The sequence below is a fragment of the Stegostoma tigrinum genome, chromosome 19 (assembly GCF_030684315.1).
Source record: "Stegostoma tigrinum isolate sSteTig4 chromosome 19, sSteTig4.hap1, whole genome shotgun sequence".
Lineage (NCBI taxonomy): Eukaryota > Metazoa > Chordata > Chondrichthyes > Orectolobiformes > Stegostomatidae > Stegostoma > Stegostoma tigrinum.
Genome location: NC_081372.1, coordinates 20,023,190 through 20,040,418, shown reverse-complemented (window position 1 = coordinate 20,040,418; position 17,229 = coordinate 20,023,190). Strand labels below are relative to the sequence as shown.

Genomic DNA, 17,229 nt, shown 5'->3' with positions numbered 1-17,229 from the left:
GGAGTCCTGGCTGGCAGATATTTCACAGAGTCTCTACAGTGTGGAAACAGGCCCTTTGCCCCAACAAGTCTACAGCGATCCTCAAAGCATCCCACCCAGACACATCCTCCTATAACCCACCTACTCTACACATCCCTATTTAGCATGGCTAATCCAGATAACCTGCACATTTTTGGACTGTGGGAGGAAGCCAGAGCACCTGGACGAAACCCACGAATACATGAGGGAGAACGTACAAACTCCAAACAGATAGTGGAATCGAACCCGGGTCCCTGGCGCTGTGAGGCAGTAGTGCTAACCACTAATCCACCATGCTGCCAAATAGGCTGTGTCAGATTTTCTATTCGCTCTAGGAGCTGGCTCTGAGATAGCTGGATGAGTGTCATGTACTATGCATGTGTTAATAAAGGGTGACTTAGTGATGAGATACCAGCCTTCATGGAGTTATTTCAGGCTCAAAACCTGCAAGGAAACTGAGAATGGACAGTAGATGCCAGCCAGCCTGAAAATGACTACGAAAAGTCAACTGCGCAGCACATCTATGCATTCACTTCTGCTTTATTCGAAAATTGAAGTATTAAGTCAGGATCCATTATAAAGGAGTTACCAACAACTTGGGGCTTCCTGTTCCTTTAACATAGTTAAAATAAAAATGATAAGGGGTGCTTTACCACAGTCATGGAAGTACACTTTGACCTTGACCAACTAACTAACCAAACTCTCTGCAGGGCCCAAGATTACTAAGTACTTTCTGTCTGGTGAAGACAAAAACCTATCCCATGGAATTGGAACCAATTTATGCGCAAATTTATTATTTTGAACTGTTCAATTTCTTAATACAATCTATGTAGAGAAGCATTATCAGAATAAATGTTTAACTAGCATATGAAAAAGTTCATCAGCACAAGGGTTATTTTTAGTAAAGATTAATGAACTTTGTACTGGTTATAAATAAGAAGTTGACAGCATCTCGGTCAACATTAGATAAGGATTTAAGGAAAGCTAGGTTCAGTTGAAACAACGATGATAACAGGATCTGGTTCCAATCGCCTTAATCGTTTGACTTTGAATAAAACACTTCATAACTTGGTCATGAACTGAATGTGCTATAAAAGGTATGTTGTATTATGGTTAATTGTTTGTTGATGAAAATTCACATCCTAATAAAAATATTAATATTTTTATCAGGCTGACTCTCTTTTTCACTAAATCTCTCCTAATCTAAATTTAGAACAGATGAAAGTGAAAAATTGTACAGTACAGAACGACAAAACTTTGGTATAAAAGTCCTTTCCTTTCCAAATCTCCACTGAATTAACTAGGGATATTGACTCGGAAAATGAAATTTTGTTGGTCAACCATTTGTAGATAATTTAGCAGAAACTGCATACTTTATATCAGAAACAAGGATTGAGTCCAAAATTTGTAGGATTCAAATTACAAATACATGGCAAGTAAAAATGTGCATCAAATGAAAACGCACGTCAAATTGACATCCACAGTTGGAAACAGTGCAACCATGCCATTGTGCAAAAGCCAATCTGAAATCTGACCAAAAAAGGGAAGCGAGACCAAAAAGGAATTAATTGATGCTCCCATGACAAAAAGTCTGTCAGAGCACTAAAGTTAAAGAGTAGAAGAGAAGATAACAAATTGGTGCTTTAGCTAAGACCAAAATTGGGTTTCAACAACCTTGTGGATAGACGTGCACACATCAAAACTTTTAATCCAAATGTGGAAAATATCATGATAGGTTGGGCATTAAAGAAGGAATGTGAATATTAATTCCTGAGAAACCTTAAGAAGCCATGTTCTGTTTTTCACAAAAACCACATTCAGTAAAATCAATAGCAGATATCAAACATGCTTTTGAAGCTTCCTTTAATATCATTTATATCATAGACTTATTTAAAATCTCTGTAGACATATTGCATTTGCAATGATCTAAAAGATATTATATCCATAGTTATAAAATAATATGTAATAAAGTAGGTTAAATATAATGAGCGAACTTACCAAAGTAATTTGAATGCTTTTGAGCTTCAGTTGACAATGTAGTGCATCTAAGTGAAGCAACAAATAAGAATAATCAAATCTAAAAGTATGACTAACTGCAAGTTGATAAACCATTCTTCAAAATATGAGTGCCATCTTCTGTGGTGTAAGCTAGAAAAAACAATTATAAACTTTATAAGAGAAAGCTGTCTCCGACTAATTCAAACCAACTGCGAGAATGTTAATCTTCCACTTTCAGGCTGTGCTCAATACAATACAATACTGGCAGTTATAATAATGCTGCAGTTGCATTGGTGCAGCTCAGTAGGAGGAGCTTTATTCTATACCTTGTCCTTGTTATATTTGATATGGGAGTGGTTGATACTAAATTTGAGAAGGTGCCAAAATCGAAACAGCACTCATTTCACATCACTATGCAATTTCTCACCTTGACAACCAAAAAATAAAAAAAAAATACCTTACGTTGTCAGAGTTCTGAATGATCAGGCACACACAGCAATATAAACATTATAAATTAGTCTGGGTTAAGATTTTCTGCCCATCCATGGACAATGGACAGATAATTTAGTTTTGTTATAATGACGACTAATAAGGGTACCTTTTGCTGGTTGCATGAAGATCCTAATTCGGGGAGAAATAAACATCTGATGGATGCTGGAACAGCCTTCTACTTTTTCACCACACACACACACACACACACACACACACACACACACACACACACACACACACACACACACCCCTTAGTAATAATCAGCAGTAAATGGCATCCACAATCTCCTCTAGGCAGTCATAGCTACCATCTGAGTGAGGTTATGTGGATTTCTAGACAAACCCTGAATGACCCATAGAATTTTAGTGCCAATGTTATCTTTAAGGCATAAAGCGGCAGTCATTTCCCAGTGGTAACAACTCCAGCTCTGTTATCCCAAAGTGCTCTGTTAGCATGTCGCTAGAATGATGGGTGTTTACATTGGCATTGATGCTCAGACATCTCGCCTGAAGCTCTGCCTCTCTCAATACATCCACTGAGTTGGAGGGTGTCTTCTGCAATGAAGCTGCCCCACCTGTGCCCTGCATTCTCTTCGTTCATCCCCTCCTGCAAAGACAGTCTGGAGTTGAGTTCATTGACTGCCAATGAACACAACCATTTTCCTTTGTGTTGGGTCTGACCCATTCAGGAGGCAGTTTCCCCCATGAATTACCATGGACTTCAGTTTTGCTAGGGCTCCTTCTTGTTATATTGGGTTAAAAGCTACCTTTACGTCACCAGCAGTCATTCTTCTCACTTATGGAGATCAGCACTTTTATCCATGTTTGAAGAAAGGACATAATGAGGTCAGGAGCTGGTGGCCCTGGCAGAATCCAAAGTGAGCATCAGTAGTGAGGTCATTCTTTTGCAAGTAACAGCATTGGTGAGGGACCGTCCCATCATTTTGCTCATGGTCAATGAACAGACTGATATGATGGTAATTAGACAGGTTGGATGTGTCCTACTATTTATGGACAGGGCATACTTGGACAGTTTTCCACGTTGAGGATGTTGTAGCAGTGTTGTAGCTAAGTTGATATTGAAAACTACTACTGTAAATCATTTCATCAATATGAGTACCGAAATGTTTTGCTTTCAATAATAAAGGGACCGATTTCTCTTTTATAGCGAAAAGTGCTACATAAATGCAAGTTGTTATTCAAATAGGTCATATTTCATTGTCTTGTTCCACAATAGGCAGTGATCTGTTCTGTCAGATTACTGCTAAAACATTGAAGATGAAATCCATAATGCCAGCAATTTTTTCCATTAAATTGCGCTCTTAAAAACAAACTGCTTCCAGAACATATTGAGCTTTTTTTTCTGTCAAAAAGAGGATTTTGCAAAGAGCACATCTTATCTATCCATTATGAATTCAATGATTCTGAAAATGTCAGCATTTGGTGTAAGGTGACTGAACTCTGACCAAAGAAAGCAGTCAGTGACTGATATTCAATATATCATTGAGTGTGGGGGGTTATGACTGTTCGTGTGTGGCGTATTGGCTGTCGGTCTGATTTAATGAGGTGTGTGGTGCAGTGGGTGTGTCTATGCATGTGCAAATAAATCTTCAAGAATGGAGCTGGCTAGTTGCTGGGGTAGTGTTTAAGGACTACAAATCAACCAAATTATCTGTTTCTCTTCTATAAAAAATAGAGAAAACTACTCTGTCAATGAGTGTTTCAGAGATAGTAAGAACTGCAGATGCTGAAGAATCTGAGATAACAAGGTGTAGAGCTGGATGAACACAGTAGGCCAAGCAGCTAAAGAAAGGTCGAGGCCTGAAACGTCAGCCTTTCTGCTCCTCTGATGCTGCTTGGCCTGCTGTGTTCATCCAGCTCTACACCTTGTTATCTCTGTCAATCAGTGTGGCCATTCTCGTCAGATTGACTGTTTGGCTTTGCATTCAGGCATGCATTTGACTCTGTACTCTACATTCCCATTCTGCAAGAGTGTTTACCTACAACAACAATAACAACAATTCCTTAAGTTAATAAATATAGTCCTGAATGGTAGAGTATAACAACAAAATGGTTGAATTAAGACCAATATTAAGGGCTCATAACAAAGTGCCAAGCAGCAAACTTATTGTATCTTCCCAGTGTTCAGATCAAGTGATCAAAACCAAGGCACCTTTCAATCTAGTACACAACTGGTTAAGGGAATATATGTAGATTTACTAATTAAAAATCAACATATAAGCCATGAACATGAAAGGAAAATGAACTTCCTAGCCTCCCAGAAGTGACAACAAGAGGGTGCTCCAAATGATAATGCTCAGAATGTTTTGAAAGGACTCAAGCAGTCAGGTAACAGAATGAACTCAGACTGTTCAAACAGACTGAATTAAGTTTAATTGGTATTAATTAAGGTAAATAAAAACTCACACATGTTATGATGTGAGCTTCCAACTGTAGGCTGATTAATGAGTTAATTTATCAAACAGACTTTTGAGATCTTTTCATGCTTTGCAACACTGATCGTTGCCATGGAATCAAGGACTAACAAATTATTATCTAGGCATTCAGGTAGTCAGAAGTGTAAGACATTCAGTACAAGAATCAAATTGGAGGGAGGAAACTTCCATCAATTGCTTCTGAAGAGTGAAGTTCGGGCATAGCACTGCTGTGATGGTCAAAAGTGCAATATGTATCTAAAATACCAAGTTTTCCATCCACAGAGGAAGGAAATAATGCACTACATTTTTTGAAACATCTTAGGGCTGAATGAACTATAAATTTGTACCACGAGAGACTTTTGCCCTGCATTTTTCTTAATCAAACTTAGAAAGAGAGATAAATGATGTAGTTAAGAGGTCGGATCTCAAATCTTCCAGGAGGCTGATTCTGATCATCAGAAATGAGCAAAAACAAGAAATGCAATGAGTGAGTCATGCTCTACCAGCCAGAGCTGTGATGTGTTTTTTAAAGGGCTATGACTTCTTCAGAAGATATAAATAGGCACACTGAGTCAGAGGAGGCAGCATAAGATGAAGTCAGGTGAGTCATTCAGTTGGATCCTAAGTAATACTTAAAGCTTCAAACAAAGGTTCAACTATGTTTCTTTTAAGTTGAACATTCATTACATTCAAATGGCCAAGGGTTAGAAATTAGTTCTGAACCTGTCAGGTAACAAATATGCTACATGGAATGGTCTAAACTTCAGAAGAAAGGTAATTTCATATAGTGAACCTGTAGCATACTACAGAGGTAGCATATTTGTTCTATGATCTAAACTAAGAGCTGGGATATTCAGAGGAATCTTTTAAACCATTGAAAGACTGGGCTATGATGAGAAGTCTGTGAGAATTCATCTTTCTCAGTGCTGGGAGAAACAAGTTGCATTTTCCCACAGAACTCCAAGCGTGAAGAAAAGATTCTTGCTCAGGATCAATGACATGCCAGTAACAGGGATTATTGCTTGTTATCATGCTCATAAATACCAAAATTATCCCTCAATAACATTCTGGTTCCCACTCTATCACAGGTTGGTAAGGAACCCAATGCCGAAGCTTCTCAGCATGAAGGTCCAAGCAGGTACTAGATGACTCCAGTTCATCACTTGCTCCACACCTCCATCTTGGACACCTGGCACCAACATCTTAGACTATACTCGTGGTCTCACACACACCTCACATCCAGTGACCTTGGCATTCAACAGATGTTAGTCCATTACACTAATTTGCCCATCTCTAATCTACTTGCAATACGGTTCTACATTCAATTCTGCACTTTTGAGTGTGTCTCTTGTTGCATTGGTGTGTTGTTACGATTGTGTACAGGGCAGTCACCTGGTTCATGGATCAGACCAGGCTACATTCCAGGGCTGCTGGCTTGGCGCTTACTCACCTCATGCCTACTTGGATGCCCATAGCATACTTCTTGCTCTTAGTGCAGATACAAACCAGGCAGTTTGTCATGATTGTGACCAGTCTGGGCTAGGGGTGGACACATAGTGCATCATTGTGCTATATCTGTGCCGTAATTGCATCAAATGGCATCAGCTGAGATAGCAGACACACTGTGTGGCTGTGTCTTGAATTGGAAGGGGAGGAGTGCTTAGTCACGTCAAGAGGGACACCCTTCAGTAAGTTAAGGGAAGCCTCTGATAACAGACCATGGGCTTGAACACCTCAGGCAGCCACTCAGGGTAGTTGGGGATAAGGTGGTGCTCATAGAAGATGATGAATCAAATGTCAGGCACCCCACCAACCATCTTGTCTCTTTCTGCTTTATTGTATGCTATTTCTCTTGCACTGGATGAGAAGAAGGGACTGAATGAGATCCAAGGGGGTGACCCAGCTATTAGTGCTGGTGTAGTTGATGGAAAAGGATTCCACAGTGACTAACTAGGAGGTGCAGGGGCCTTTCCGGAAGGAGGTGGGTTTGGGTGTGCGAAAGCGAGTGAGGGAAGATACTGAATGTGATCTTATTAGTGGTAGATCATGAGCCTGAGTGAGAACAGAGATAGAGTGTGAGGTACCAGAGAGAAGATAGCAACCTTTAGCCCGGCATAGTCCCTCCAGATGGGTGAGACCAAACAAACCTGAGAGGAAACCTCAGGACCTGGTGGCACGGCCCCCATTGCAAGTCCCGGGGTTGGGGCCGTCACTTCTCTGCAGCACCCAGTCCACCATGGCCTTCGGATGCCTGGCTGAAAAACTGGGTTCCAATGTGCCCTTCTTTCCATGTCTGGGGTAAATGTCAGCGCCCATGCAGGGTGACTCCGGATTGTCAGCACTCGTCCAGGTGCTGATGCTGGGGCCAGCAATGGTGTTTTTTTCTGGGAAATGCTAGCGGTGGTGAGTACTTCTGCCTGAGATCAGTGGTCGAATCAGGCTAGCAGCATGTGAGAAGGGTGCTATAGGTAGGTAAAGAGGTATGTTTGGAACAGTGGCAGGAGAAAGCCCATTAGGTGTCATGCTGAGAAAACTTCCGCAAAACTTAATGAAAATCATATTTAGCCAAAACACTGTAACGTTCAGCGCATTGTGTCTATTTCTCGATACCCAAGGAACTAACAAATCTCATTTTGGGGATGCATCCATGAACATCCAATTACACCAGATCAAGCAATACTTTTATTCCAGTCTATTCTTTACTTTTGCTCTCTGTGTCCTTTTTTTGCCCATTTGCTGGAGAATGAATAGTTGCCTTTTATGGGAAAATCATTTTGTAATGGAAAATGAAGTTTTTTAACCACATTAGAAGGTCTCAATATCTGCAGTTTGTATATTGTAAAACGCCAAGATGGTGTTACTAAGAAATGTATCGCTCCACATGTTGGGTGTACAAAATTAGAATAAATCAAAAGTATTGCAAGATCAAATTCAGGTGCGAATTATACAATAAATGGCAGAACCCCTCGGAGCACTACAGATGGATCTGGATATACTAGTCCACAGATCCCTGAAAGTGACAACGTAGGTACATAAGGTGGTCAATCAGCATGCTTGCTTTCATTGGTTGGGGCATCAAATATAAAAGTTAGCAAGTTGTGTTGCAGCTTTACAAAACTTCAGTTAGGCCACATTTGGAACATTGCATGCAATTCTGGTCACTACACTACGAAGAGGATGAGGGTGCTTTGGAGAGGGTACAGAGAAGGTTTACAAGGATGTTGCCTGGTCTGGTAAATTTTCTAAGGAACGGTTGGATAAACTCAGATTGTTTTCACTGGAATGATGGAGGCTAAGGGGTGACATGATAGATGTCTACAAAATTGAGACATAGATAGGGTTGGTAGTTAGAGGCTTTTTCCAAGGTGGAAAGATCAACTACGAGGAGACACAGGTTCAAGGTCAGAAGGGAATGTTTAAGGGAGACGTGCGGGAAAAACTATTCACCCAGGGGGTGATGGGTGCCTCGAACGCACTGCCAGTGGAGGTGGCAGAAGCAGGCATATTAGCAAGATTTAGGGCATATTTTGATAGATGTAGGAATGGGAGGTGAACACAGGGATGGAAACTGCACGTGGGCAATGCTTAACGGGTTTAAGTAAGGAGTAGGAGTCGGTGCAGGCTTGGTCAACTGGAGGGTCTATTCCTGTACTGCGTTGTATTGTATTGTATCAATTTAGACTGGTGACTTAGAACAATGGCATCACTTTCTGAATTGCTTTGATCTGCATAAATATACTAAAAGGGAAAATATAACACAGCCAGATAGCTGGTATACCTGACCAGAAGAGATAACTCCTCTGTATTGAAGGTTAAATGGGTAAGGAGATACAGAGAAATTAACTGCCATGTTGTATCGTGAATTTATAGGTACATTTGAGTTTGATTCTTTTAAACATGAACATTCCTTGAATAATGAATACATCAGTTCAGATTGCTTTTCTTCAAATGACAGTTAAATTTGAACAATGTGGCAGTTACCTGCTATTTTTCCTATTCAGGGTTGATAGATTTTTCTACACAATGTAGATTTTGGTCAAAGTCCTAGCTACAATACAAGCAACACTGGTGCATTTGTAGCATTAGACATCCAGACAAGGTGAGCTTTATCCTCACATTCACAAACTTATCTGTCTGTCACATGATACAGTGAATCAGGAATTACACTTTCCAAAATAACAGAAGACTATTGATGAAATAGAATGGAATAGTTAGTTCCACACATTTTAGGTATCTTGGCTTAGACCAGATATCCATCACTAACAATAGCTCCTTGTCTGGGTAATCAGAAAGGACCGTCCCTATTAAATCTTTGCATGAAACCGAGATCCAAAATCTCTGAGGAGTAGCAATCAATGTAGGAATGCAACACTATTTGGACTGCTTTTAATTGTCCAACAGAGTTCCTCATTCACGGCCTGGAATTCTGAACTGGGCATCCTCACAAAAGCAGAGTGTATGAGTTTTCAGCGCGCATTCTCCCTGTCCGAAATCGTCAGCGGAGTTCAAGCCCCATCTCCTTCTTATAGCACTGGCTGCTGCGTTCCAGCAAACACAATATTTAAATGCACCCAAAGCCACTTTGAGATGCTACAGAGATAAGGGGAGTGAATAAGCAGCTCAGATGAAGGAACACATTTGTAAAACATTAACTCAGTTTCCCTCTCTGTAGATACTGCCAGACCTGCTGAGTACTTCCAGCATTTTCCGTTTTAATTAATCTTGTAGTTTGTGGGATGTGGTTGCACATCATTTAATGGTACATTTGCCACATTGACGGTACTGGCATACCAGTTCGCTGCAAGTTTTGTTTTTATTCCAACTTGATTCTGCCAGCAAGTATGTCTGGAGATCAAACATAAGTAAAAATCTGAAACAGAAAATTAGCCCAATATCAACTGTGTAATCATGGCAACTGTCAGAAAAAGAAACACTTGGTTCTCTGATGCCTTTCTGGGAAGGAAATCTGCCATCCTTACTGGGTTCGGCCTACTTCCGACTCCAGTCCCACACCAACATCATTTACTCCTAACTGCTCTCTGGCCAATTAGAGACACGATTAATGCTGGTCTAGCCAGTGATATCTACATCCCAAGAAAGAATTTGAAAATATATTAGCTACACAATATACATTCTTAGAGCTGGGCAGCACGGTGGCTCAGTGGTTAGCACTGCAGCCTCACAGCACCAGGGGCCGGGTTTGAATCCAGCCTCGGGTGACTGTCTGTGTGGAGTTTGCACATTCTTCCTGTTTCTGCGTGGGTTTGCTCCGGTTTCCTCCCACAGTCCAAAGATGTGCAGGTTAGGTGGACTGACCATGCTAAATTGCCCATAGTGTTCAGGGGTGTGTGAGTTATGGGCGGATGGGTCTGGGTGGGATGTTCCAAGGGTCAGTGTGGACTTGTTGGGCCGAGGGGCCTGTTTCCACACTGTAGGGATTCTATTCTAAAACAAAACACAGCATCATTTATGAACAATGAATTCTGACAGCTTTGCGTCCTTCTAAGGTCATGAAAGACACTACATAAATGCAAATATTTCTTTTTCCCATACAATTTACATTCTACTTTGGAGAATTAACAACCTCACAGGACAGTTTAGACAAGACAGCACATTAGGGTGGTATACAGCTCATAACAGACTGATCAGTGTAATCATGAAAGACAGATCCCATTTTCTGGGAATGAAATAAAGTACACAGATAATACAAATGTATTTGTCTTCATCATTCTCAGACATTTCTCCAGTTGAATGAGTTTCCATGCAACAAGGTGAGTAAAATCAAAAACCTATCTTCACTGCTATACTGTAGATGATTTTGTCATATTCCTAGAGGTAAAAATGCAAGGCTGAGTGTACATGGCCTAGGCTGACTGACAAAAAATGTAAAAACAAAGACAATGAATGAAGATGAGCTCAGGAAGGAACAGAATACTAACCAAGGACACAGAGGCCTGAATTTTGGATGCCAAGTCTGGGACCATACCAGACAAAACAGTACCAGAGACCAGGATCAGGAAGTACTGCCTCAGAACGCGGCAAACATCATTTTGGCCAAACCTGGACGAGAATGATGGGGAGAAGTGGAACAGAGAATGGGGTTTCAGCATCTGTGATTTCCAAGGCATTGGCATCTTTAAATTGCCACTGCCTTCAATGGGAAGATATTTTTGCTACAGGGATTTCTGAAACATTACTCATCCATGGTTAACCAAAGGAATTAAAGATAACAACAAACTGAGGCAAAACCGTGAAATATGGTAAAAATTAGTGATAGGTCAGAGGGCTAGGAAAGTTTTAATAAACCAACCAAAGATAGTCATAACAAAATAAAGAGGAATATAAATTTCAAAGTAAACTACCAAGTATTATCAAAATGGACATAAATACATAAAATGGAAGAATCAGACCAAAGTTAACATAGGCCCCTTTGCAAATGAAGTTAGGGTAATAATCATGGGGCACCAGGAATTGGGAGAGGAGATGAATAAATACTTTGCAGCTGTCTTCATGAATGTGGCATGAATAGCATTCCAAAACTACAACATAATCAAACAGCAAAAGGGGAAGTGCAAATAAATATCACCAGAAAAAAAAGTACTCGGGAAACTACTGGGGCTGAAGCAAACAAAGCTCCTGGACCTGATGGGTTGCTTCTTAAGATTGTTAAAGGAAGTAGCTGCAGACATAGTGGATGTACTAGCAGCTATCTTCCATAATCCTTGGTTTCTGGAAAACTCCAAGAAGATAGAAAACTGACACTGTTCTCCAAGGAAGAAAGAAACAAAAATGGATAATTGTAGGCTAATTAGCTTAATGTCTGTAACTGGGAAAATGATAGTTTATTATAAGGGGAGTAGATGCAGAGTGTTTAGAAATACACTTTATAATCAAGCAAAGTCAGATTAACTTCATGAAGGGGACATTATACTTGACATACTTATTAGAATTCTTTGAAGAGGTAGCAAGCAGAATAGATAAAGGGAACCTTTAAACATAATGTAATGCATTTACAAATAGCATTTGATAACATACAGAGATAATGGGAACTGCAGATGCTGGAGAATCCGAGATAACAAAGTGTGGAGTTGGATGAACACAGCAGGCCAAGCAGCATCTCAGGAGCATAAAAGCTGACGTTTCTGGCCTAGACCCTTCATCAGAAAAGGCCTAGGCCCGAAATGTCAGCTTTTGTGCTCCTAAGATGCTGCTTGGCCTGCTGTGTTCATCCAGCTCCACATTTTGTTATCTTTGATAACATATAGCCTTTCTGGCTTTGGAATAGTAAGTATTAACATAGACAGAGAATTGGCTAACTAACCGAAGTCAGAATTGGAGTAATTGGAGAGGGGGAGGGGGTGTTTCAGGGTGGCACCCTGTAACAAGTGGAGTGCCACAGGCATTAGTGCTGAGGTCACAATTATTTACAATATATATTAAGGACGTGGATGACAGAATTGAATATACTTGTCAAGTTTGTGGTTGATACAAAAATGGGTGTCAAGGCAAGTTGTGAGGGTGAGCAAAGAGACGACAGAGGACATAGACTAGTTAGGTGAGTGAGCAAAAATTCAGCAGATAAAAATATATAATGTGGGAAAATATGAGGTTATGCACATGCGTCTGAAGAATAGAGGTGCTAAAAATTATTTAAATAGGGAAAGACTACAGAAAGTTCTCCTCCAAGCCACTCGCCATCCTGACTTGGAAATATATCACTGTTCCTTGACAGTAGTTGGGTCAAAATCCTGCAATTCCCTCCTTAAGGTCATTGTGGTCAACCCACAGTAGGTGGCCAGCAGCAGTTCAAGAAGACAGTTTACCACCACATTTGCGAGGGCGACCAGGGATGGGCAATAAATGTTGGCCAGCCAGCAATGCCCACATCCTACAATTGAAATTAAAAGAATTAAATTAAATAAATAAAGTTGCAGTACAGAGAGATTTGGGTGTCCTCATGCTTAAAATGGCAAAAGGCAAGCAAAGAAGTGCAATAGATAATGGGGAGGGAAATTGATTGATGGTCTTTATTTCAAAGGAATGGAATATATTCATCGGGAGTCTTTGCTAAAAGTATATAGCCTAAGACTAGAGAGCAGAATCTAAGGGTACTAATTTAAGATAGCAATGGGGAGGAATTTATTCTCTCAGACGGTAGTGAATCTGTGGAATCTTTTATTGCAAAGAAGTGCAGAGGTTGAGTTATGAAGTATATTCAAAGCTGAGATCAACAGGTTTACAATCAGTCAGTGAATCAACCATTTTGTCGAAAAGGTGGGAAAATGGATCTGAGGATTATTAGATTAACTACTATCTCACTAAATGGTAAAGCAGACTCAATGGACTGGATAGCCTAATTCAGTTCCTTCATCTTATGCTTTTATGAACTATTTCCATTTTAGAATTAGTGCTGTTTGACAGCCTCCACAACCCATCATTATCACTGTGGGTGACCTCTAAGTTCATAGTTATATTGGCAGCTCCAACTAAATGTAAAGGAACATAGAACATAGCACATTACAGCACAGCACAGGCCCTTCGGCCCTCGATGTTGTGCTGACCTGTCATACCGATCTCAAGCCCATCTAACCTACACTATTCCATGTACGTCCATCTGCTTGTCCAATGACGACTTAAATGTACCTAAAGTTGGCAAATCTACTACCGTTGCAGGCAAAGTGTTCCATTCCCTTACTACTCTCTGAGTAAAGAAACTACCTCTGACATCTGTCCTATATCTTTCACCCCTCAATTTAAAGCTATAAATTAGCTGTTTTTGATGTGAAAGTATGAATGCATTTTCTTTTGTGACAGGATAAGTACTTAAAAGAATTTCAATATTTTGAATAGGCACCTATTAATGAGTGTTTTGTTTATAAAAGCGGGGCAGCTCAAATAGATCATAATTGATTAGACATCACAGGCTCAGAAAGCAGTCAGTACAGTGACTGGAATGGTCAAGCGATCCCCTGCAAACCTTTAGGCGAAAGGAAATGACCTTGAAGGGAGAGTTGTTGTTATTGCAAGGCAAATGATTTCTTCCCACCATCCTCCACGTAAGGACCTTTCTTCACTACCACTCTGGTTGCCTCCAGTGCTCCAGTGTCTCCATGCCATCTGAGGTCCATGTGGCATAGTGTAAAGTTTAGCACAAACTCTATCCCATCAGACAAGCAATGGCGGCTGACTTGGGAGTCTGAAATTTGTCTCCGTTTCAGTTTCCACTTGAATTAGATAAAGCTCACTTCAGAAATCCATTTCCACCCAAATTAAGAGGTTGCCCTAGGAAAGTGTGACAACCAGTCAGATTCCCTAAGAGGCAGGCTTCAGACACAACAACCAGACCCAGCTCCAGCTTACCATCATCAATGCAAAAACTAGCCTTCAATATGATATATCTGTTCCAACTTTTAAGAAAAACTGTTCAAATTACCAACGTTTTATGTATTTTTAGTCTGGAAAAAAAATGCATTTGGAAACAATTTCTGTTGATTTTTGACCAAGTTCATGATAAGTTCATGATAAACAGAGAACAACTGCAGAACTCGGAAGTGCAAAGGTGTTCTAGTGAAGGAGTCACGAGTATGCAGGTACAGCATGTAATCATGGAGGCTGACAGTACAATCAACACGATAACTATTGCAGGAAAAAATGTTCATAGGGATGTAGTGCTTCAGCTATACAGGGCAAAGGTGAAAGTAGATTCTGAATATGATGCACATTTTTCAGTCTACCTATTTAAGGAAGAATGTAAGTGCACCAGAGGTAGCTCAGAGGTGGTTTACTTGATCAATACCTGGAGTAAATGGGTTGTTTCATGAAAATAAGTTGGATAGGCCCGACTTGTTTTCACTAGAGTTTAGAAGAATGAGAACTGACTTGATTGAGTTGTGCAAGATCCTACGTTGTTTTGACAAAATGTAGGTGGAAATTATGCTTCCCTTTGTAGGTGAATCTGGAACAAGGGGACACTATTTTAAAATTAGAGGTTACCCTTTTAGGATACAAAGACCAGCAAAGGATCACAAAACAACTTATAAGAGCTGCTAAAAGACATTATGAAAGGAGATTGAAAGAGGATACAATGTCAGTGACTATGGGGAATGGCAGACATGCTGAATAATTATTTTGCCTCAGCATTTACAGTAGACAGGGAAAATAGCTTATTGGGAGTCCTGAGCAAATTAATAGTGAGTCAGGGACATTAATGGAATTAAAGAGTGAGAAATCCCTGGGGCCTGATGGTTTCCATTCGAGGGTGTTAAAGAAAGAGGGAAGCATGCTGTAGTTAGGCTAGCTATAATCTTTCAGAGTCCACTGTATACAGAAGTTGTCCGTCTGGATTGGAAAATTGTGCATCATTCTTCCTTTATAAGAAGGGTGAAAGGAGAAAACCAGGGAATTACAGACCTGTTAGCCTAACATTTGCGGTGGGGAAATTCTTGATGTATCTCATCAAGGATGGGTAATTGAACATCTCAAAATTTTCAGTTAATTAGGGAGAGCCAGCATGGATTCATGACAGATGGATGATGCCTGAAACACCTCACTTAATTTTTTTGAAGAAGTGACTGAGATAACGGACAGGGCAATGTCTATGGATGTTGCTTATATGGACTTCCAGATGACATTTGATAAAGTCCTCCATAAGGAACTGCTAACTAAGGTGGAAACCAATTGGATGGTGGGCAAATGGGATAACAGACAAGAGACAGAAAGAAATGGGTAGGTACTCAAATTGACAGGATTAGACTAGATTCCCTACAGTGTGGAAACAGGCCCTTCAGCCCAACAAGTTCACATGCCCCTTGAAGCATCTCACCCATACCCATCCCCCTATAACCCACACACCCCTGAACACTATAGGCAACTGAGCATAGCCAATCCAACCCAGCCTGCGCATCTTTGGACTGGGGGAGGAAACCAGAGCACGCGGAGGAAACACACACAGACACAGGAAGGATGTGCAAACTGCACACAGACAGTTGCCCGAGGCTGGAATCGAACATGGGTGCCGAAAGCTGTGAGGCTGCAGTGCTAACCACTGAGCCACCATGCCGCCCAATGTGAGCGATGCTGTTCCACAAGGTTCTATACTAGAGCTTCAGTTATTCACATTATTTATTGACAGCTTGGATAATGGATAGAAAATCATACACTCAAATTTTCTGATGATTCAAAGCGGGGCGGCTTTGCAGACAGTGTAGATAATAGCTTAAAACAGCAGAGATATTGATAGACTAAGTGAATTGAAAAAACTGTGATGGATGGAGTTCAATGTAAGCAAATGTGAGGTTTTCCATTTTGAACCAATGAAAGATTCTTGAATGATCCTATTAAATGGAGGAGCAGGTTTGAAAGGCTGAATGGCCTGGTCCCACTCTTAGTTTCTTGATTTTATTTTTTAATGCTTTTCCAGCATAAAGCCTTATTACATTCTACTTAAGATGTAACAACTGTAAAACTGAGCCTTTGTGTGAGATACACTGGCTCATGAGCAAGCATTAATGAAACTGGAAAGAAAAAGTTGCATTTCCCTGGCACCTTGGCCACCTCAGGCATCACAGCCAAGGATGATGTTTTGAAGTGGGGTTACCATGTAACAAAACAAAGTTGGGGAGATGTTTATCAACAAGGGAGTCAGGGCTCATGGGTGGACAGGCAGGAAAATGAGACTAAGTTCCCATTCTGAGGAAAGGTCACCAGACCCAAAACATTAACTCTGTTTTTACCTCCACAGATGCCGCCAGACCTGCTGAGCTTTTCCAGCAACTTTGGTTTTTGTTGTTGAAAATAGAGCTAAGGCCACAATCAGATCAAGTATCAGATAGTAGAGCAAGCTTGAGGGGCCGAATGGCCTACTCTTGCTCCTGTATCTTGTGATTTCATACTAACCCAGCGGTCAGCAATTGCATATTGTCCCTGTGCAGGGGTAGATTTGTGATTATGATGGCAAAAAGAAGGAGGGACAATGTTTTTACACAGAGAGTGGTTCAAATGTGGAATGAGCTTCTAGAGGAAGTGATGGATGTGGGTAGTGCAACAACATTTCAAAGACATGTAGATACGTACGTAAATAAGAAATGTTTGGAGGGGTATGGGCCAAGTATAGGCAGGTGGGGCCAGTTTAGTTTGGGATTATGGCTAGCATGTATAGGTTGAACTGAAGGGTCTGTTTCCATGCTGTAAGACTCTATGACTCTATGACTGAGATGAGAAGGAGTTGTTTTTATCTCAGAATGACGTGTGAGGTTGAAACACTCTGCCATGGAAGGGCAGTGGA

General features: G+C 40.6%; 1 protein-coding gene across 2 annotated transcripts in view; it reads right to left on the bottom strand.

Annotated features, from left to right (window-relative positions):
• The window catches only part of slco4a1 (solute carrier organic anion transporter family, member 4A1), a 173,955-nt gene that overhangs the window by 52,098 nt on the left and 104,628 nt on the right, over window positions 1–17,229 (bottom strand). For both annotated transcript variants that reach the window (XM_048550594.2, XM_048550595.2), the window contains exon 3: window positions 2,017–2,063. The gene's annotated coding sequence lies outside the window, so the exon portion shown is untranslated. The remainder of the gene's footprint in view (window positions 1–2,016; window positions 2,064–17,229) is intronic.